Genomic DNA, 22,946 nt, shown 5'->3' with positions numbered 1-22,946 from the left:
TCTCAGTGCGTGTTCCATACAAAGTGAATTAATGTCCATGGCACTCTGTGTCCACTTTTGGATCGGGTCTAGGGCAAGCGTGGGAATGCCCCTCCTTGTGTCATCTTCCCAGTTGTCCAGGATATCCTCACTTGCCAAAGGTTCAAAGCAGCAGTTGAAGTCGCCTGCGAGGATTACATAGGAATCAACGTTACAGGATTCAAGTTCACTATTTAATCCTGTTGATGGTAGCGTTGAGATCCCTCCCCTGGCCCCCCTTAGATAGAGGTTAAACACTTCTAACTTCCTCCCCCCCTCACAAGATATAGATATTCTCTGAAGATCGGGGGATGGGGTGAATTTATGTTTTACATTTAAGCCCAATGCAATACTGACCCAGATAAGAAGGCCGCCAGAAAGGCGGCCTTTACTACCCTGTTGTTGAGTGGCGGGAACAAAATAAGTTGTAAAGCCTACCCTGTGTCTAGGTTCAAGGCACCAGGTTTCCTGTAAAAGACAGATGCTAAAGGGATCCAAAAAGGAGTTCCACTCTGCAATGTCAAAATTACGCGCAAGCCCTGCCACATTCCAGCTTAGAATCTTCAACTGAGTGCTACCTGGGGAGGCCTGTGTAGGCAAGCTAACTGGTGTATCAGGATCAGGCTCTATACCTAACGCCTCTGCAACAGCTATATTTTGTCTTGGGTGGGGCTCGTTCTGGGATCGGGTAGGGGCCCTGAATATGAAAGGTCGCCTGCCATCCGGCACAGCCATCCGATGGGAAGGCACAGGAATCATAGGGGTAGCATCTAAATCGTGCACTCCTGCTTGGGTTCCTAGATTGTTTAAAGAATTCAGAGCCTCCTCTATTAGCGGGGGATGAATCGTAGGTTGGGTGAGTGTGCTCGAATTAGTGTCCTCACAGTCAGACGGCAGGAATAAGGAATTTAGAACCCCCACGGTTAAGGAAGCCTTTACTGGCACTGGGGGAGCAGCTTGCCTTGGGAGTCAGTCAACATCCTCTAGGCAGCCAAACCTGTTCGTAGTTGGAAGCCCAAGCCAGCGTCTCGACAGATCATGATCTTTGTCTTTATTGGAGTACCCCCTCTATGGCCGGTGGCGTACCAGAGACCAATCGCCATCCTGTGTATGCGTGATGCGTGGGGGATAAAAGAAGGACAGTGGCCTAGGTACAATGGATAGGCCTTCGCCATCAGTGGGCCATGAGCAAATGTGGTATGCCGTGTATGGATCTTCAAATGTTACCACTATGCAGTCCCCAGGACTAGATTTCTTGGAGGGACCCACCCATGGAACTCGTCGGACCATTAAAACATTGCCTTTCCGACCATTTGTGATCGGTCTGTTCACGTTGAGCCAGTGCATGATCTTGTTCTTTAAAGACCAGTGGCTCTCGTGCTGGTCATTATCAATCGAAGGAACACCCGTCAACACAACCAAGTACTCATTGGCCTCCGGTGGGAGATCAATATAACCCCCTCAGAAATTATTCTTAATACGTGGGCCCTGGGTCGAATGGTGAACTGCTTTCCTGACGGTTGTTCTTGAAGGAGCACCAACATTGGGGTGTGCAGGAATTTGGGTGGTGGGGGGCTTTGGTTGTCTAGTTGGGGGATCAGCCAATCTTCGATCCGCAGCAATGGTTTGTGGTTTGGGAACTGGTCGTGCTGTGGCAGTTGGGGGGGGTGTGGATTGTATGGCTTGTGGGACTGGGTCTTTCTCTATAAGACCTTGGTTTTCAAGTCCACGCAAGCCAAGAGTAGCCAGGGCTATGATACTCTTTTCCATCTCTAGCAGATTGTTTTCGATGCGTGATAGCCTCAAATCTAGAGGAGAAAGAAGCTTCTTTAGTGATTCCCAGACTAAACCTATAAATTCCCCATCCCTCGCATCATGCCCCTCTAAGTGTGAGCCGTCTCCCTCAGCAGTTATGTTAAGAGATGTAGAGGCAGTTGTGTTAACAGATATAGAGGCTGATACCCCTTCAGCTACCTCTATATGGGCCTGGGGCAACGATGCACACTCTCCTATAGCATTGTTCACAGGTACACCTCCCTCATAATGCTGGCTATTACCATTTATATTGTTACATAGAGGAATTTCAGGAGTTACCAGAGAAGGGGAAGTGGGTAACTGACCAGGAGAAGCCACAGGTAGATTCTGATTATCCAACTGGTTTGCCGGATACAAGGATGGAGCTGGAGTAAGTGGAATCGAACTATGGTGGACAACTGCCTGTATAATTCCACAACACGTATTGGCTGGACGCTCTGGAGTTACAGCAGCTGCTAGGTGTCCCAAGGAGGATTTTTTGGATTTAGCAAAGTCCTGGGACAGTTTTCTAGCGGCGGCCAAATCCAAAGAGACGCGAGTCTGCAGTTTGGAAATTTCGGTATCAATGGCTAGGTTTGTACGAGTAATGAAATCGTCCATGGGTCCATTTGTTTGCAATCCACCTTTAATGGCCCTACTACGTGCTGCCCGGGTACACATAACTAACAAAATAAGAACCCACCTCAGCAAGAGTAAGGGAACAGTATTAAACGACCGAGGAGGAAGGGGGTGGCCCAGTCCAGTCCTCTCCGTACTCGAACGGCCTCAAACGGCCCGCTCTTAGCCCGGTCTTAGCCCCGGGCTGCGTCCCGCGCTGCGGGAGGACTGGGCCTGGTTATAGTAACCGTTGAGGGCGGTGGGCGGGCCAGCAGGGAGAGCGGACCGGAAGTTGTTGACGGTCTCGCAGGGACTCCTGGGTAATGGAGTCCCTGCAACGCTCGCAGCCCTGCAGCCCTCAGCCAAAGTCAGAATTTGCCCCCGGTCAAGGATCCAACCAGCAGCCCCTTTCGCACTGAAACGAAGCGGCACCCGCGGAGCGGGTGCGGCGAGGTCTGGTGTCTGGCGTCTGGTGTCCGCTCAGGGTGTGGGCGATCCAAAGTGAGTAAGCGCCTCCTGGCAATGCGCTCAGCGTTTGAAATAGAGTCCCAAGGATACAGGTGCTGGAAGGGGTTTAAAAAGCCCTCCGGTGGGCGGTGGGCGGGCCAGCAGGGAGAGCGGACCGGAAGTTGTTGACGGTCTCGCAGGGACTCCTGGGTAATGGAGTCCCTGCAACGCTCGCAGCCCTGCAGCCCTCAGCCAAAGTCAGAATTTGCCCCCGGTCAAGGATCCAATCAGCAGCCCCTTTCGCACTGAAACGAAGCGGCACCCGCGGAGCGGGTGTGGCGAGGTCTGGCGTCTGGTGTCCGCTCAGGGTGTGGGCGATCCAAAGTGAGTAAGCGCCTCCTGGCAATGCGCTCAGCGTTTGAAATAGTGTCAGTGTCAGCGTTTGTAAAGTAAAAAATGTGTCAGTATGTATATAGTCAATGGCGTGTCGACCTTTAATAATGTGAGGTCGTCATCAGGACAAGGTGTGTGAGCACCTAGTATCTATGGAAATTAGATAAACATCGGGGTCAAACCTGGATTTTATTGGGCCTATGTACGTTTATTTACAAAGGAATTGGAGGACTTGCCTGGTAAGTAAGTAATTTATCCTACTCCTAGGGTTATCCTGGTAGGGAGGACACCTACAAATGGGCCATTAAATGGCCTGAAAAGCAAAAAAGGTGGTTAGCTTACCTTGTGCAGTCCTTTGATGGATGCGGCAAAGGAAGGAAGGTGAGGGGAAAAGAAGGCGGGCAGAGAGGGAGTTCAAAAGAGGGGAGAAGAGGAAAAAGGGAGGGCAGGGGCAGAAAAAGGAGAAAAAAAAGAAGAAGGGGGGTGAAAGGGCTAGGTGGGAGGTAGGGTGAAAGGGCCAGAATCCACTACTGTGAACATTTTCTGAGACCCATATCTACTTGATGAGCCAAATCCCTTGATCATCAATAAATTGACCCCACTCCATGTTTCTTGCTTTGAGTTTAGCCTAGCAATATTCCAGATGAAAATGATTATAATATTGGGTAGTGTTGGCAATAATGGTGAGGTCACTTAAAATGCATCTACATGTGCCCTAGCAGGAAGCTCAGGACACTCAGGTGACAATCCGGGGTTTTCACGTTGACAGACCTATAGTTAGAACAACATTACTTGTACTAATGGTCTACTTTTGGATGTCAGTCACCAGATTGCTGCAGTAGGGTGAGAAGTAGATCGCTTGAGTCCTCACTATTAAGGTACAAGCAAGTGGGTCACTTTCTGAAGGGGTATTGAGAACCAAAAAACATATAGTAGGGAGGCTACATGTAGCGGGCACCCCTCCGTAGCGGGCTAGATTCTCAGTTAAACAAAGAAGGAACGCAGTTCCTAGGTGATATATTACTCACACCAAGGGGCCAAGACTTGGGATGTCTGGCTAGGTGAATAAAATGGAACAAAACAGGGGTAAAAAATAAAGTAGAGGAGGAGGGGAATTCCTCCTCTCAGAACTAGGGCTCTCACACACCCAGCAAGCTAGGTGTCATGCTTCATCATTTGAGCCTGCTCCTCGTCGGGCTGGCGCTGCAATGCCCAAAGGGCACCCTTAAAGGGGCTCTTTGTCGGAGATCTTCTGTTCCTCGACGTAAGGGTGCAGTGCGGGTGGGAGGCCTAGTCAGATGTAGATGAGTATGGTGTGATGTAAAATAGGTTAAGGCTTCCTCTGGAAGACTTTATTCTGTTGGGTACCTTACCTAAATTAAATACTGTGGGAGGGGTAATAGGTTCTGTTAACTATGTGGCAGAATTAATACTCTACTCCCAGATGGTCGACATGTTTCTCGCCTAATGATTGTCCGAATTGGAACGGTGGCGATTCTTCAGGACCGTGCTAGAAAACAATGAGTGAAAAAATTCTATCTACATAAAAGAGTGGTAGATGTGCTAAGCTACCAGCCACTTGTCATTCACCTGGAGGGAATCCTCCTAGGGAAGGGAGACCACCTAAAACAGTGTTGAGTCTGGCCTCATCCGGTGCAGCGGTAGTGTGGACACCCAATCAGTGGCGTCACTGTTTCCAATTGGAACCAGTCTCTCGACCTACCCCCACCGCTGCTTCACAGGAAGGGGAACAGCTAGATTCTCAGACATCGGGTTCTAGTGGCGATAGAAAGAACTCAACGGAAGTTGGAGAATAGATGGTTGTGTTCCAAAGATAGTGGGTACCCAAACAACTATTTCTGAACAATGGCTGGGTGCCTGAAGATAACTACGCACATAATCTCCTGCTAAGCTCTCTTTTAAGGGGCCAACACAGCTCTCCCTGCGAACCATCAAAATGTCGGTCAACAAACAATTTGCATTAATATGGAGCCAGCGGAAAACCTTATTTTTTTGCTGAACAAAGGATTCAACACTGTTTGGTGTGAAACACGGAATGTTTGATTATAGGATCTGTGATCTGACAGGATCCAGTAATGAACTCAACTTAATATCCAGCGATGAGTGAGATTTTGGAGGGGAAACCAGATTGACTGTTTGATCCAGAGTTCCTGAGCCAAAAGAGGAACATTTAGAATCAAATAAGGTAACAGTGGGCTGACGGGGAGGAGGTGGCAGAAAACAACTCAACTATCAGCCTATCATCATCAACTCAGCTGCTTATCAGCAGAAATCCCAGCTATATACAAAGTACTACATTCAGGTGCTCAGAGCTGTAAATGTACTATATCTCGACTACTTATCATGAACTGAGAACACATATGCCTCCTCCAACAACCTCTGATCATGCAAACAAGCCTCCTAGTAGTCCCTTAAATCTTCCTCTGTTGCCTTATGATATCACTCATTCCACGTAATAGGGGACCTTTTGGGGTCTTAAACCCTGTAATTCTTAAACTGACTCTCTTCACAACTGCAAAAAGGATTTTCACAATGTACAAAACATGTTTTGTAAGCTGGAAAATTCTTACCAACAAATAAAAGGGTTTTTTCAAATTTTCCAAATTTAAAAAAGGAGGGGCATAAAAGGGCACCGCCCTCCTATTTCCAATTCAGACAGTGGTGTACCAAATGGTTTGTGAGTGACATTATGCTTGGCAATTGTTGACAAGTTACCCACTGCTGTGGTAAGTGATTCAGAAAGGGGAAGCTGGGGAGAGGGGTTGGCCTAACGGCTAAGGCGCTCGACCTCGGACCTGGGGAACTTGTTGGTTCGAGTCTCGGTAACGACGCCAAAAACCCCCTGTGATTCTGGGCAAATCACTTAATCTCCCCGTGCCTAAAAAAAAATGAAAGTGTGTCCTCATGTAACGTAACTGGCGTAACGTAACTGGTGCTATGTAAAGCGCTCTGATAACTGATTCGGTTCAAGTTCGCGCTATATATAAAATAAAAAAACTCTAATCTTGGGGTATCTTCCCTTTTGGAAGTTGTTAGGCAGCTTCAGAGGAAGTAGGCAGTGGGTCAGCGGTCAAATGTCCATTGTAGGCTTCCATCCCTACATTGGCAGCCAATCTTAGGAGGTCACGAATTACGACCTGTCTAAATATTATTCTTTAGGCAGGTCATTTTTGCTCTCCTTGTGAGTGTACAATATATGATGCGAGCTATTACCACATAGTTTACATCTAAAATTTCGCCCTCAATCGCAAACCAGTTGGGGGAAAATGAACGGCCGTTTTTTTGTGGTCGCAAACAGGAATTCGGCCCGTTTGCGACCGCAAAAAAGGTCAGTCCCGTGTACAAATATGGTTTGCAACTTGCTATTATGAAGGGGTTGCCAAGTGCGTCCCTTCTTAATAGCGAGTGCAAATGGCATGTACCATTGTTTTGCGAGTTGTCGCAAAACACTTGCAGTTTACCACCCTTTCAAAAAAGGGTGGTAAACCATTTGCAAATGGCAATGGGTCCCGAGGGGACCCCTTCCTCTTTGTGAATGGGTGCGTAAATATTTAAAGAGCAGGCAGTGGTCCCGGGAACCACTGCCTGCCCTTACAAAATGAAACTGAAAATGTTTCTTTTTCTTTTTTAAATGCATTCCATTTTTTTTAAAAAGTAAAATGGGATGCATTTAAAAATAAAACCTGCTTTATTGAAAAAGCAGGCACAGACATGGTGGTGTGCTGGCCCCAGCAGGCCACCATCCCTGTAAGTGCTGACCATTCCCAAGGGGATTGCAATTTGCGCTTGCCTCAAGACTATTGATAAGGCATGCAATTTGCGTCCCCATTGGGAATCGTAAACAGTGTCTGAGACACTGTTGTACATTGCATTTTGCGAAGTCACAAAATGCATGCTTCGTACATCTGGCCCTTGGTGTGCTAATTGCACATGCAAATTGCTGTAGTACATCTGGGCCTAGAGGCCTCCTCTGGAACAACCCCCAGCCAAACTACACTCCATTTCTTCTCTCACAACTTCCAATTCTGCTTTAAAGTCTCACCCACTAAAACTGGTACTAACTTGACTAACCATTGTCTACTCACCGGGGTGCTCCTATGTCCCCAAAGTGTAAATATGTTGATATGCTTCTATTCAATAGTCGCCAGCTGCGATCGACCAGCCTCGCCCTCACCACCGTACTACGCATCCGCAGAGCCACCACCGGAGGAGGATCCTTCACCTACCTGACGGCCAAGAAATGGAACTCCCTCCCCATCCACCTACGGCTGACCCAGGACCATCTCTCCTTCAGGAAGCAACTCAAGACCTGGCTTTTCGAGCAGTAACGGACCCCTCCTCCCCAGCGCCTTGAGACCCTTCAGGGTGAGTAGCGCACTATACAAATTGTTCTGATTGATTGATTGATTGATAACTTGTTTGATTTTATAAATGTGGGTAGTCGTTTTATTCTTCATATCCACTAGTTTCCATGCACCTACCAAACCTTTTCTATCTGAATTCCATCCAAACTGCTTATATCCTTAGGTTTTTTGGTTATGTTGCTATGTACAGCACTTGCTGTCAAAGTTCTCAGTCCTTGACTAATATATAACTAAGCAGCAGAATGCATAAAGCCTTTGCAGTACAATAATCCCAATTTCTTCCATTAACTTCTGGGAGCAGAGAGTAAGCTCTCCAGAAACATCTGGTGAAGAAGGCTCCTTCTCAATGTTCATGATTTGCTGTTGTTTGGTTGAAGCCTTGAGAACTCAAAGAGAGAAGGGATTACTTCTGCTGGCTCAGAGATGCTGTGTTTCTTCACTCTCGTCATCTAAATCACAGTCAGCACTTAATTTCCTGTGCAAATAATTACTTTGGGTGTGGCGTTAATCGAGGGAGCTGGCTACACCTCAAAGCTTTACTCCTAGCCAAAGCAAGAGCAGCTGTGTAACTTTTAATGTTTTTGGGTTTGTGACACTCTTCCTTTAGCCTTTGAACCACATGCATGTGACGCGGATGTAGAATTTGGGACCCTCATATGTAATATGCAATCTTTAGAATGTGTTTATTTAATGAGGGGAGGTGGTCTGAAGATCTGGGGTCCTGGGTCAATCATAGCTGTGCTGGTTGCCTGCAACCTTCAGTGGTTTGTATTTACTCTTTTTAATAAACTTCTGTTCGTGTTACTTCTGAGTAGTGTCAGATTACTACAGCTAAACACACATGCTCAGCAGTGCTTAATTTGAGCCGGTTGTTGCCAGTGGGGGCTACCGGCACTTATTTTGGGGACCTGCAGTTATTTTTCTGCACAAGACAGAAGAAAAAGCAAAGCAGAAAGATGGAAGAAGAGAAAGATGGAAAAAAAACCATGACGGGAGAACACGGGCACCAGCAGGAGTGAGACAGAGGGACAGGGAGTGCCTACTGTGGACTAAAGATGCATGAGGTGGAGTTAAGACTATGCCGCCTTGGTATACGATGCGCTGACCTTTAGTTGCAACAGCCACGGACTTCCAGGCAGAACTTTGGGCACCATCACTCATTCCATCACAAATTAACCACTGATGCTTGGGGTAGCATTTCAAGCCATGCTTCTTTTGCCCAACATGCCATTTCAGATTAGACCCAGCCATGTGTAAATCCAGTATTGACCCTTCTCCAATAGGAACAATCCAGCCCAAACTGCTGGGCCAGGTCCTCTCTGAACAGGAATTCAAGCAACCCAAGACTGGTTTTGTCCTGATTGGGGCTCTTCAGTCGAGTGTAGCTTGATTCCAGTGGCACAGTCAGCACAGGCCCAACATCTGGGCATACCATTGGCCATTTGGGCCAGATGTACGACCCTACAATTTGCGACTCGCAAATTGCATAGCATTTGCGACTCGCAAATTGCATCGCATTTGCGACTCGCAAATTAGGATGTATAACAGTGTCTCAGACACTATTAGCAATTCCTAATGGGGTCGCTAATTGCATGCCTCATGAATATTATTGAGGATTTCGTAATTTGCTGGGGTCAGCAGGCCTCCATGTGTGGGACTGCTTTAAAAAAGAAAAGTGAAACTTTTCAGTTTCATTTCTTAATAGGACCACCTGCCTGCTCTTAAAAAATATTTCCTCACACGCTCACAAAGGGAAAGGAGTCCCCTGGGACCACTCCCCGTTTGCGAGTGGTTTCCCACCTACTTGAAGCAGGTGGTAAACGGCAGGTGTTTTGCGGTCGCAAATGCGGTCGCAAAACAATTGTACATGGCATTCAAAATCGCTATTAGGAAGGGATGCCCCTTTCTAATAGTGAGGGTCGCAAATGCTATTTTGCGAGTCAGTGACTCACAAAATAACATTTCTACATGCCAGTACCCTTTTTTGCGGTCGCAAAAAGGAGGCTCTCCCATTTGTGGCCGCAAAAAAGAGTCGTACATCTGGCCCTTAGTGAATTGCATCAAACACACTAAATGTAATGGAGGAATGCTTGTAATTAGTCTAACCAATGGCAACACTCATGGTACTAGACTGATTTGCATATGGGTGGGTCCGAAGTAAGGTGGCATGGTGGGCAAAAGAATGATGGGTTGTAATGCTATCCCGAGCGATCCCCACTGGTTAGACTTATTGCGAGCATCTGATAGAGCGCGCAGGTCACCTAACCAACAATTTTACCATATACGCATTTGGGCCCATAAACTTTAATTTATCATAGACATTAATCAGGTGACCTTACACTCTACTACCAGTAACCCTGGTTCCTTCCTATTTATTTCTACTGTACCCGACTTACCAATCCTCTGTTACGGGTACCTATGATCACAATGGATCAGGGAGCTAGCTGTAAAAAAAAGGCAGCAACACTATACCAACTTTATATTCTGTTTGTATTCATAAAGACCACAGACTACGAGGAAGTTTTAAAGATTTTATCTAGATTTCAGATTCGGAAAACATGAGGTTTACAACCATTAAGCAATCTATAACCAGAATTACAAAGAGCACATATCCATAAAGGAAATAGATCAGGCTAACCATTTACGGTTTAAAGAAAGGTAAGAACAGGGAACATGCTAATTAGGAGCTTCAGAGTTTAGATTTGAAAGGATTAACTAAAGACGGGGAAAAATTTAAGGAACATACTAAATGTTACTACTGGAGAAAATACTTCAGATAAATGGGTATAGGAAAGGACTTGGTTTATAATGCAAGAATTTGGAATACTAAAACACTATAGGGAAGGTAAAAGTGGAACACACTATAACTCTAGAAACATCACTTCAGTCAGCTTAATAGAGAAAATTATAAAACACATCTACTTTCATGAACGATATGGAGAATTGTGCTTAAGGGAAAGGAAACATAGCAACATGCAAGAAAACAGTAATCATGTATGACCTTTTTATTTAGTAGGTTGAGAAAAGCATGGAAAATCAATATGCAAAGGTATGTCTTTATTAAAGCAAAAGACGGAAAATAGAAAGGTGCAGTATAGAGTTTCAGCACTATATTTACCTAGAATGGTGTGAAGACCAACCCTGGCCACAGGTCAGTTAAGAACGGGAGGGACCCCAAGGAAGGACAGTCATCGACAGGACAGCAGGTGCAGAATGGACACCCAGGACAGGACAGGAAACCCAGATTAGGATCAGGACAGGACCACCAAGGAACGACCAGCACCCGCAGTTCGGAAGCAACGCCTGCGCTCCACCCTCTCTGCAGCTATTAGCCAGAACCCCGATTGGGTTATCGAATTCCCCAGCACTTTAAGGTTTCTTAGCAAAACCCCTCGGGTCTATGGAAAGTTCGGACAGAGTGCTCCGCAGCTCTCTGTATCAGTCACCTATTGAGTGCGTTGGGTCAGTGACAGGTCAGCTATTCGGACAAGTCGGACAATTTCTCTAGCTAAACCTAGGCTAGTTATACTGTTTTTGGGTCAGTGTACCACCCCCCAAATGTTGCGAGTGTCAGAATCCCCAATTTCGATTGGTCCCCAAGTAGGATAGGTCAACACACCAATCACATTTAAATTCTACAAGCTCCTATTTACATATTCTGGGACCACCTATTGATTTTGGGGTTCCCATGACATGCTCTACAGAATACAATGGAAATTAATACATTTGTTGCGTTTGCAGGACATTTCAGCTTCTCCTGCTAGGTCGCAGGTCACTTTCTCAGGAGCCTCTTGGCAGAGACCTTCAGTTGGCACGCTGTCAATGCCACCGGCAGAAGACTGTCATGCGCAGTAGGGTAGCTCACTATGGATTCGCGTGTGCCTCTCAGACCCTCAATTATCGCGGTACATGGAAAGTAAGTGAAAACAAATTAGAACATAGAAATAAATGAATATACTGTATACCATAAATAGCTACTCTATACCCCTTACTTTATATACACTATGGCATTAGGGTTTTAGTGCAAAACAAACAATAACACGAAAGCATCAGCGCAAGCTTCACCATGTGAGGACACAAAGCGGACATCTTTAAAGCCAATGCGCAAGCGCAAAAGATTCCCACCAGAACTGCAAGTACGTCACGTCACGTGAGTGTGACCAACGCATGTGCAGAAGGAAACCCGCCAAGCAGCGGCCATTTTTAGTTACAAACGTTATTGAGTTAGTAAAACACATAGGCAAGCGTCTCTAGGACACCCCAAATGTCAAAATAAAAGGGAAATTAGTAGGACAAACAAGTTGGATTACTTCGTTAACATTATTTGAGGTTCATGAATTCAAGCAAGGCGCGTAACGTGCGAATCCTTGCTCCATCAATCCCCTCTTTGATGATATTTACTATCATCACAAAACCAATGGAATCAGATGCCAACTTTTCACACTTTTCCCAATTCGATCTCTTCCAACATTCGATTCAGTTTTTCTTTAACTTCTTTGTTAGGGTGAGAATTTTTCACCCTCTTGTAAATTTGATTATTCAGTTCCTCTAATTTGAGTTCATCCACACTCCTTTTCACACCTCTCTTATTCACAGTGTACTTCTTTTGGCGTTTGCAACATTTGCAACAGACAAATATGAGGAATATGATGAAACGTATTATGGCAATTGGCATCAGTACCTTAAACAACAAACCTCTACCTAATTGTGCAAACCAATGACCTACAGCAGAGAGACTATTGTAGTGTAGTTCCTATCTTCCCAATAGGCTCTGCGCATTGGAATAATACCTACAGCAGTAAAGGCCTAGGCCAGACGTTAACTAGGTCTACTACTGTCGATACTAGACTTAAGTTTTGGGTTTGCCAGCGTAGCTCAGAGTTCGCTAGAAACTTTCTCGAATGTTCAAGGAGGAATTGACTTCCCTGATTAGACAAGAAGGGATTTAGTTTCTGACAACCATAGAACATGACAACTTTGCTCTCCCCTAATCAAGAGTCAATCTCGAGAGTCGTGTGAACAAAAGGCAAATTATTTTACTCAGTCAGTACGTGCATTCTTAGTCTCATCAGAATGTAGAGAAAAGGAAGAGACGGGCGTGTTCAATAAAAAGGTGTTATTTATTGATCAGTCTCTTTTCTCGTACAAGAGAAATGGATCGATATTATTGCAATACTTATAGTTAAGTAAAGTGCATACATTAAAAGCAATAGTATAAAGTAATACTGTAAAAACATTGATATGGTTTCTAAGCCATAAGATGTTTAAAATGAATAAAATATATTACATATACATTTGACTAAACGTACTCAACTGGTGTTTCTAAATACGCCTACCCCGTGTACCTGACCTAAGTCTAATGCGTGGGCGGGAATAGAAAGTTACAGTTTAAGTTAAGTTTGTTTTTGCCAAGTGAATAACTAAAGAATTCTCTGTGAGGGGTTATTCAGTTCTGTACCTGGAAGTTAGGATGAATGAGGAATGGTATCTCTCTCTCTGGTCTTGATATTCCAGGCGGCCTGCGAGGGCTGCCCAGAAACGCCGGTGCTGGATTCTCGGCAGGAGAAAGCAGCGCGTCTCTCAGCGCGTCAGAAAGGCGGGGCTGCTGCCAGCGGGGTCTGCTCTGCTCTCTGCTTCGGCAAGTATGGCTGCTCCGTCTCGTCACCACGCGTGTGCTTGCATATGGCAAGATCGGTAATATTTATACCTTTAAGGTGCCGAGATTGACGTAAGGAAGGACATAGATACGTCAATAAAGATGTCATACGACTTGCTCGTTAGCACATTCTTTTACTAAAGTTCTCGGTGAAATCAAAACAATGGCCGCAGGGTTTTGCCCAGGTTGTCATAGGTTTGATTTGTTATGAGAACTCCGTATGCCTTATCAGGGGCTGGAGGAATATCGCTTGTCTAATTAGATCGCAAGCGTTATGACCTAATCAGATAACACGTTCCTGTGCCGTAGTGTGACTGCGTCAGATAACGGTATCTGCATCATGGGGGTTTTCTGCCTCATGGGCTGACTGCTAGTTAACTTGTTGGTTTGTTTAACTAGAATAGGGTCAGGAATAGGGGGATCGATTCAGAACCGATAGGGATACATGACACCCACTCCACGCTAACTATGGACATATTTACTAATCTAGGCATAGTATAACATAGTACAACATACTATAGAGTAGTGTGTATACCTTACCACCCCAAAATACATAAATGCATTTTGAAATTTTCCAATATACTGAAAAAAATTTTTTTGCAGACATATGTATATGGTATGCACTCAAGCTGTAGAAAAAATGCCAAAGTAATCGCATTTGTATACATTATTGCTTATTTGGTATATGAGAATTACACATGAAATGGTTTCTGACAGAAAAAAGTTTCGAGACCATTCCATCACAGAATAAAATATCTTCATGAACATGCTAGCGGGCAGCTAATGTCTATAAGCTATCTAAAATTTAGAAACCTTAGTTCTCTAAGAATAGTTCTTACTTTAAGCAGAAGATAGTGTCCCGAAAAATATGCAAAAATATTTGGGGCTGCTGGAAAAACTGCTGTCCGTGAACTGGAGCGAAAAATGTTCATGTGACTTTATTTTTAAAGTTGAAGGCCGAATTCAGGGAACGCCGTGTGCGAGCTTGCTCAAAGGTCTCTATTTCTGTTCGGGTGAGAACATCATATCATTTAGAATTTTGAAAAAACTGTCAACAGCTTCCTGGGAAAGTTCCACTAACTCGGAAATAGGTGTAATCATGCATTCTTGCGCATGATTGTCTCCATTGACATTCTGATTTGTATTACTGACAGAAGGTCGTACCTGTTCGATGCTGCTTTCATCTTGAACTTCACTACCCATCAATCGTAGTGGTGAAGCTTCCACGAATGCCGTCATCAGGATTGGTAGCCTTTGAGGGCAGCACAAAGCATGAACCTTAATCGGGCTCAACAATGTTTCTGCATCCATCGGCGCATCCGATTGTAGCGTCAGACAGGTGTCTAACACGCATTCTTCTCCGCATAGCAGACACCTTAGTACAGGTAAAACACATCTTTGCCACATTGGTCGAAATGATAGAAACCAAGTCATGTTTAGGTCTCTAAGCCGGGAGAGTCCCAGGATTTTTGATATCCGGTCCCGGTATCCAATGGCTAGGATTGTCTCTTCCCTTGTCGCAAGAGTTTTGTCTGTGACATGGGTTGCCATAACGAAAAATAAGGACTAAGAATAGGATTCCTGCAATTAGTCCCAGGATCAGGGGAAGTCCGCCAAAAATCGAATGGACGAAATCTGGAAAAATACCCAGTATGGCTTTGAATGGTGTTAATGCCATCGAAAATACTGTCTTAAATACATTTGAGACCCCATTGGTATCAGAAATATTTAAGATTTCACTCAGGATTTCCGCGAAATGTACGGGGGAATTAGTTGATAATAATGTATGTATCTCTGCAGTCGTCCTTGCGACTTGTAGATCATACGTTTCTTTTGATGACGAGAGCCTGGTAGGCGTCTGAAGAAGGACTGTTTTCATTCTGCTTAAAGTATCTATTCGAATAGAAGTAATTTTCAAATCGGGCCATGCCCTTGCCTCCCTGTCTGGGAAGGAGCTGGGGAACAATGAGCGTCCACAGCACTTGACCATCGCAGTCGTAGTAACTAGATAAGGAGTCCCGGGCATAAGACTACAACATCTGCGGTCTACAATAAGAATGTAACTCCCATTATAGAGTCTTTGAAAGAATGGTTCTATTTCAGTTGCAGGTGCGCCTTGCTGGTGACATGAAAGGTTGTATGAATTCCCTTCACAGGCTCCATGCAAACTAATTCCGTTACACAGAAGCGTGCCGCTTAGTGACATCACACAATTGTTGCCACTAAGAAACACTTTCTGGCCTTTATTACTGACACATGCATGTGAATAGGGCAGGTTCCATGTTGTTTTAAGGTACCCCTTTCCCAATTTCTCGTACATGCCAGCCTGTATATATTTTTGGCAGTATTGAAACCTGAAGGTTGAGATTGGAATATTTATGATTCCGTGTATTATCCATTCACTGACAGGTCGTTCTGACATTGTCATTGGTAATCTTTCTAGTTTTTCAATGCTCAAGATTGTATAATCAGCACCCTTTTGCGCCATACCGATTTGTCTATCAGTAAGGTTAAAGATTTGGAATAGTGACGTTGTGTTGATTAAACGCCAAGGCACATAGCCTGAACGCAGATTTTGTAACGTCCAGCCAAGCTGTACAATAGAACGCAATTGTGACTGACCATGTTGTAATAACAGTAAGTCTTGCGATAATATATCGATTGCTGAAGACACAATGCTGTCCAATGAAAAAATTCTGGAGGACAGAGTCATTAACCCATTGTCCACTACAGAAAGTGATTTTTCCAAATTAATACGGTCAATTTCCCGTATTCTCTCTGCTGTTTCAATTTGATTAACCTTCCAGGCCTCATTGTATGCTGCATATACAGAGGCTGCTATGAAACGCTTTTGACGCTGTTTGCGTGGTCCCAAAGTGAAATCACGCAAGTCAGCACCATCAGTAAGTAAAGTTAGGTGTTGCTTAATTTCAGCCAGTGTGGAAGTTTGTAGCCACTGAAGGCATAATTTGCCCACACTGTAGGTGGTTATTATCCCTGGGTGATGTCTTTGAGGATATCTAGGGTCTGGCCTGTTCATTTTGAAACCCTGTGTTTTGTTCAGGAATCTGTCCTGACAGTTATTAGTATCTGTGGGCCAGATCAACCACTGTTTCCAATCAGGATGTGTTCTGTTTTGGTTTAATATATGGTTTACGTCTATCTCTTCATCTGTAGAAGTGTTGCTAAACATTGTTGGTTTTGGAATAGACGGTTTAATTAAATCTTTGATTTTGGCTAGGCCAAGACAGGTGGTTTGTTGAACAGTGTCATTTAAAAATATCATTTGTTCTGGGATCATGCAGGCTCTAAACAAAGCTTCTATACCCTGTACTTGCCATTCTTTTGTACCCCAAACACTTTTCAATTCAACATTTTTGTCCCAATAATCAAATCCAAAAGTATTCATTTGTGCAAAAAATGAGTCTGAATATAACAATTTTGTGTTGGTTATCATGGTCTTGGTTCCTGTCTTGTTTGACAATTTAAAATAAAATGTTTCAGCATTACTTGTGTTAAAACCTGAAAAATATGAATATTTGTCGTAAACGGTTCTCGAGCTCCCTTTTGGAGGTGTTGCACAATGTTCCCATTGATTATAATTTAACACATTTCTAGGTTGTGCAGATCTATGTAAAAAGTGATTACCATAATGGTTATAGCAATACATACTGTCATAATTTGTAGAACCCTGCAAATAATCATGTTTAGTAAATTTAGCAGACATTACTAAGTCAGACATCATATTATTAATACTTTCGAAGTCCCAATCATCAGCAAATGAGTTTGGTTTTGCAAAGTCACTCAATGAGATCTTAATTTGGTGTGGATATTTCAGGATCTCGACCGGACCATAAATTTCATAGTCAGTGTTGTCCCAGGCTACCCCACCAGGTATCGGATTGGCTGTGAAATTGGCTGAAGAAAGTTCTCTTTTCTCGACGTGTGAAGATGTGTGTGGTTTGAGGATCAAGTTGATTTTCTGACTTGCTGTGTCCATTTTGGCATATTTTCCCTCAATGAAGCGTCCCAAAGTAAGTACCATGATGAGCCAAAGTATGAGGATAAATGCACCAAAACCCACCCAAAATTCAATCCATGGAGAAATCAGATATGTTTCTTTCAGCTCTTTCAAAAGTTCCTTAGTTTTGTCTTTAAAGGATTTTGATGATGGCTGTGTCTTTGATTCACTGAAGCCTTCAGAGGAATCATCGAAGTTTATGAAGTAGCCGGATGCAGTTCTGTCAATTCTTCCAATTGCTTCAGGATTTTTGTTTCTTGCATTTTCACTTGGTACTTCATTATAGATTGGTGTGTCTCTGCTAAATGTTTTTGTTTGGGTTTTCCGAGGCCTGAGTTCTATTGCATTGTTGCATAGTCCTTGTTGTCCTTCTGTAGGCGTTTCGAACGTGATGAGCCTCTTCGTTAGGACCTCTGTACTAGTAGCAAACCTTGGTGTTCTGCTACTTATTGGGAGTCCACTTGGCCTACTGTTTGTTATCGGCCACATGTTGTGGTTTTACCAGGTCGATGGATACAACTCGGTTCTCCTTTTTACCAGCAAGTGGCGGTAGTACAACTGATCTTGTCCCGTTGACAGACAAGACAGGAACTGCTTTTCTGTAAGAAGGCCCAAATTCCTTCTTTACCGCGATCTTTTCCCTGACTAGATCCCCGACTTTTGGAATCCAGACAGGTCTTGCTGGGACAGGTGGTGGTTCTTCAGTGGTTGTTGGCTGTTGTTTCAACTTTATGTTGCTCAGGTCTTTTCTTGTTTTGTTTAAGTCCTGCAAAATAGCCAAACGGTCTTTGATATCAAAGGTTTTTTCTTTCACCACTGAAGTCTGACTATCAATGTCAGAGATAATCATCCTAGTTCCAAATAATAATTCGTACGCACTGAATCCCTTCAGAGAATTTCTTGGCAAGTTATTGAGACTACGTTGGACACTTATTAGATGTTTGACCCACCCAGCTCCCGAACCTAATATCCTTTCCGTTATAGATTGCTTTCTGCCTTGGTTTTTTCTTTACACCATCCCGTACCCTCAGGAAGGAAGTGAGAAGATTCCCGCTGGACTGTGCTCATTCGGCCATGTTTCCCCCCAGGCTGGTGGGCTTGAGTGAAAACAATGGTCGAACGTAGCATGCTCTTAGCGTATATGCCATTTAGACTCTCAAATCTTTGTATAACAGTCCGGACGTCAGCCGAGTGCTGGTGATCTACATTATAAGTGGAACTAGCCTGTATATGTTAATCGCAAGCCCTGCTTTTTACTGGTGATATTATCTGCAGTCAGATTCCACCGTATTATATTTTTTCTCTCCCCACTGCGATTTCTGTTGCAGTTTGGGCAGTTTTTTACAAACATGGTATGATGTAGGCTCATGCCTGGCCACCAGTACCGTGATTGTAATTCTTCCAGAGAATCTTTTAGTTTGAGGTGTCTGAGACCCTCGCCCATATGTGCGTCTGCGATTAACAAGTTTCTCCTGTCCATGTTTGGAATCACTCTATCCCCCACTCCAGGGATTCGAGCAAAAGGGACGGAGTTTGCATCGATTATGTATGTATAATTGAGTGGATAGTTGATCGGTAACGCTGAGCAGTCGCCTTTTGATGACGTTTTCACCGCCAGCACTGTTTCACCGTCAATATATTTTAATGTACGCTTTTTTCGAACTACGGGAGCCGATTTAGTGGCTGCCGCTGCGGCTGTTTCAGCCAATGAATTCCCTACAACGTGAACGCCATCACGCTGATGACTCAGTGAGTGAGTCACGTGAGTCTTTGGTAGTTCTTTTTGTAAAAGAGCTATTTGTTCCCAGAGCAGTTTCTGCTTTATTGGTGCATCTGTGTCATCTTTGTAACCGTTTTGAATCCATGTCTGCAAATCCTTGTTATATGATTTGACGCAGTAATATGAATCTGACACTATAAGTGTCGGGAATTCGCGATCCGCATTATCTAGCGCCATTTTCAATGCAATTATTTCAGTTTGTTGTTCTGAATTAGTTTCTACTGAGTGTGATTTTGTTAATAGAGGTCTTAGTTTACCTCCGCGCCACACTTCTTTTGTAATCTCACATGTGGGGTTGTATGCCTGTTCTCCCCAAACGGAGGGTTGAGCATGTCCGTCTGTATAGATTACACAGGCGTAATGTCGTAGAGGCAGAATGTCGATTGGTAGAGGGTATGTTTCTTTATATTCTAGATTTTTCAATTCTTTTAGTTCTGGATCAAAGTAGTAGTATACTTTGTCCGTTGTAATTGAATTCACCCATTGTATCCATTCCGGATTCAATGTTGTTGTTGGTAAATTACACGGAGCTGTTAGTGCCTCAAAGGCTGATTCTGCTGTTCTGACTGTGATGTGTCTACCGTCAGCTTGATCTTTTTCTCTAGCTATCGCGGTTTGAACTGCATGAACAATTTTTTCTTTGTTGCTGAATTTCTGTTCAGCTTCTGTGTACAAGTGTGATTTGAATGCAATTGGTACCTTATCTCCCTCATTAGAGGTCAGGTATGTGAATCCGCATCTCCCTGGGATGACTCGAATCACAAGATTGCGTGTGTTATCACGTGTTTCTAATTTTGTTTTAATTAGCATGTCTGTTTGTAAGGATCTCAAAATTTCTGTGTGTATTTGAGTCCAACTGGATCTTTTAAAGTCTGGTTTAATTAGATCATAAAGGGGTTTGACCCTTTCTGCGTAATTTGCAATGTATGTTCTTCCGAAATTTAGGAAGCCTAGAATTGACTGTAAGTTTTTTAGTGTTCTAGGTGCTTCGAGTACGGCACATTTCTCTAGGAAATTGTCAGCCAGGCTTTTGCCTTCACTTGATAACTCATATCCTAAGAATAGGACTGTCAGATGGGCAATTCTGGATTTTTTAAAGTTGAATTTGTAACCCTCTGCAGCGAACCCAAGTATTATGGTGTTCACTCTTTTCAAGTGAGTCTCCAAGTCATCATCTGTTAAGTAAATGTCATCGACATAAGATAATGCTTCATCATCATATAGTTGTAGTAATTCTGTTAGTCTCGCTGAGAATACCCCCGGGCTGTTCTTGTACCCCTGGGCTAACCGACAGAATTGTTTTTGAGTGCCATTTACTGAGAACGCAGTTAAATATCTGCTCTCTGGTGCTATGTTTTGACAAAAGAATCCATTGGAGATGTCCAAGGTTGTTTTGTATTTTTTGCGCACTATGTTATTCATTAGTGCAGCACTGTGTGAGTTTTGCACTGCAAAAGTTTTGCAACATGTGTTAAGGTGTCGGTAATCCAAAACTAGACGATATGAATTGTCTGGTTTGGAGACCGGAAACAAAGGGTTGTTCATTTGTGAGGTGCAAGTTTCAATCACCCCCTGGTATTCTAGCTGATCTAGTATTTCATTTACCTGTTTTTTAGCTTCTTGCTTAATTGGGTACTGCCTTTGTGCAGTAGGTTGTGATTTTAACTGGATTTTGTGAGGAGGGGAGTCCTCATCCCATCCTACATGATTTTTATATAAAGCAGGTGCTAGAGCCACTGCCCACTTTCTAGCAAGTGTGTATTTTTTATGAATTGGAATTTGATTTGAGAAGGCAGGCATAATTACTTCTTCGCCATGAGGGCACTCCCTGACAAACTCTGGTGGCCAGTCTTTTTCAGCTAGAAGGATATCATAGCCCTTGGAGAGGTTATCCCAAAATAGTCCCCTTATTTTCCTAGTCTTATCTCCCTCTATACGTAATGTTATCTCGTATATCTTGTGAGGTTTGCTAACCCTGGTGTCTGCAGTTTCCACTTGAAGATATTCATTCGTGTCCACTGTCTCCAGATGATTCATAAGGACTTTGCGAGCTATGCTCACTTCTGCTGCACTGTCTAGCATTGTCTGAGCCCACTCTCCGTTTTTCAGTTGTGTCCTCAGTATTCTCGGCATTGTTAACTACCTTGATACTGGCTACCTTCTTTTTTGGAAATTGTAATTTCTTTTTTAGCTGAGCAGGTTCCTTGTCTTTGGACTTGGTGTGCTCTTCTCTTTGTTCTGATCGTCCTCTTCTTTCCGATTTCTGCGAGGAATTCTGAAAAGATTGAGAGGGACGTGTATCAATGTCTTGATATCTATCAGGTTTTTTAATATTATCCCTATTTCTAAGGTTATATCTATTCCCAGAGGGGTCACTCTGCGGTGACCTCTGTCTTCGGTTTGGAGATTTTTCTCTTCGCCTAGGAGACCTTCCTCTGGAATGGAATTTCTTTTCTTTAGGATTGGATTGTTTGTTTCCATCCCAGTTCTTTTTTGGTGAATTGTTATTAAAAAATATTTTTTCTGGATTTTCAGTCAGTTGCGGTTTTACTGGTATTCCACCTAAACTATCTCTACCTAGTTCCTCATAGGATTTTTCTATGATTCTGGCAATTTCAGCTGGTTGGTCTGCTATATCTGTCTCTTTTAACCTCTGGCGGATCGCCACGTTTGCTGCTTCACCTTTTATGTTGGCTAATAGTATAGCCGAGACCTGCTTGAAGTCTTTTAGTAATTTCATACCAAGAGTTAAAGCGGGTTCTGGACCATATTCGTCTTGAATTTGTTTTAGCACATCTGGTATTACCGAAATGGATGGAACACCGTGCGTTTTTGTGTAGATGGAAGCGAAGACTGTACCCCAAGTGTCACAGTCCTCTATGTGTGGTGCGATTCCCATTGGAAGACAGATAGTCAGAATCCTGTGTTTTTCTAACGGGGTGGTGTCAGGAAACACCGCCTCTATTTGGGTAATTTTCTGTGCCAACCAGAATGGTATTTGTTCCCGTTTAGCCGGTACTTTACCTAGGCAGGACTGGATGTTCTGTGGTGTAATTTTATTTGTGTTCCCCTGGTGAGGGGTCAGCTGTGGGAGTTTAATCGCTGGCTGAATTGTTGAAGTCCGCATTACATACTGGACTAATTGTCTGTGAATTTTTAGTAATTGTTTTAGCTGTATTAACAGCTCTCCAGTAGACATCCCTTCGATGTCTGGGTGTGGTGTGTATCCGGCTAAGACCGGCCACGTTGCTCCTGGTCTACCTAAAGGACCGAGCCTGGTGATGTGATTATTATGTTTTAGGGCGCCATCAAATAAGAGCAAATGCTCTTGGAATTTGAGTGGTACTTCCACCTCCTCGAATGGAGTGTAAATGTCAGGTGGTACCTCTATTTTGTAATAGTGGAAGTACTTTGTTACAGCATTTGCTGCTGGAAAATGTATCCATGTATAGTATACCTCTGTCTGCCGATATTCGTGTGCCTCAATTACGAATATGACTGTGCCACCTCTAGGTGTCAGTCCATTTTCTATAAGTTTTAAGGTTATAGATTTCCTTTTGGTGACCGGGATTAGTATTATATCCGGGTCTGCATTTTGTAGTGCAGTATCAGCTTCTGCTATGTCAGCTGCTAATCTAACTGCCTCTCTTTCTTCATCACTGTCTGTCATTTTACTGACAGGATGGTTATTTTGTTTGTTTGCAGATCAGGTTTCTTATGGAAACAAAGATTAGATGCACAATATTTTGGAACTGTTTATCCTTCAACGTTGACAAAACCAAGAACCATACATAGGAGTTCCCTCCTGCGAGGTCTGGCGGATATTACCTTTCA

The sequence above is a fragment of the Lissotriton helveticus genome, chromosome 2_1 (genome assembly GCF_964261635.1).
Source record: "Lissotriton helveticus chromosome 2_1, aLisHel1.1, whole genome shotgun sequence".
Taxonomy (NCBI): domain Eukaryota; kingdom Metazoa; phylum Chordata; class Amphibia; order Caudata; family Salamandridae; genus Lissotriton; species Lissotriton helveticus.
This window is presented reverse-complemented; position numbering follows the sequence as displayed.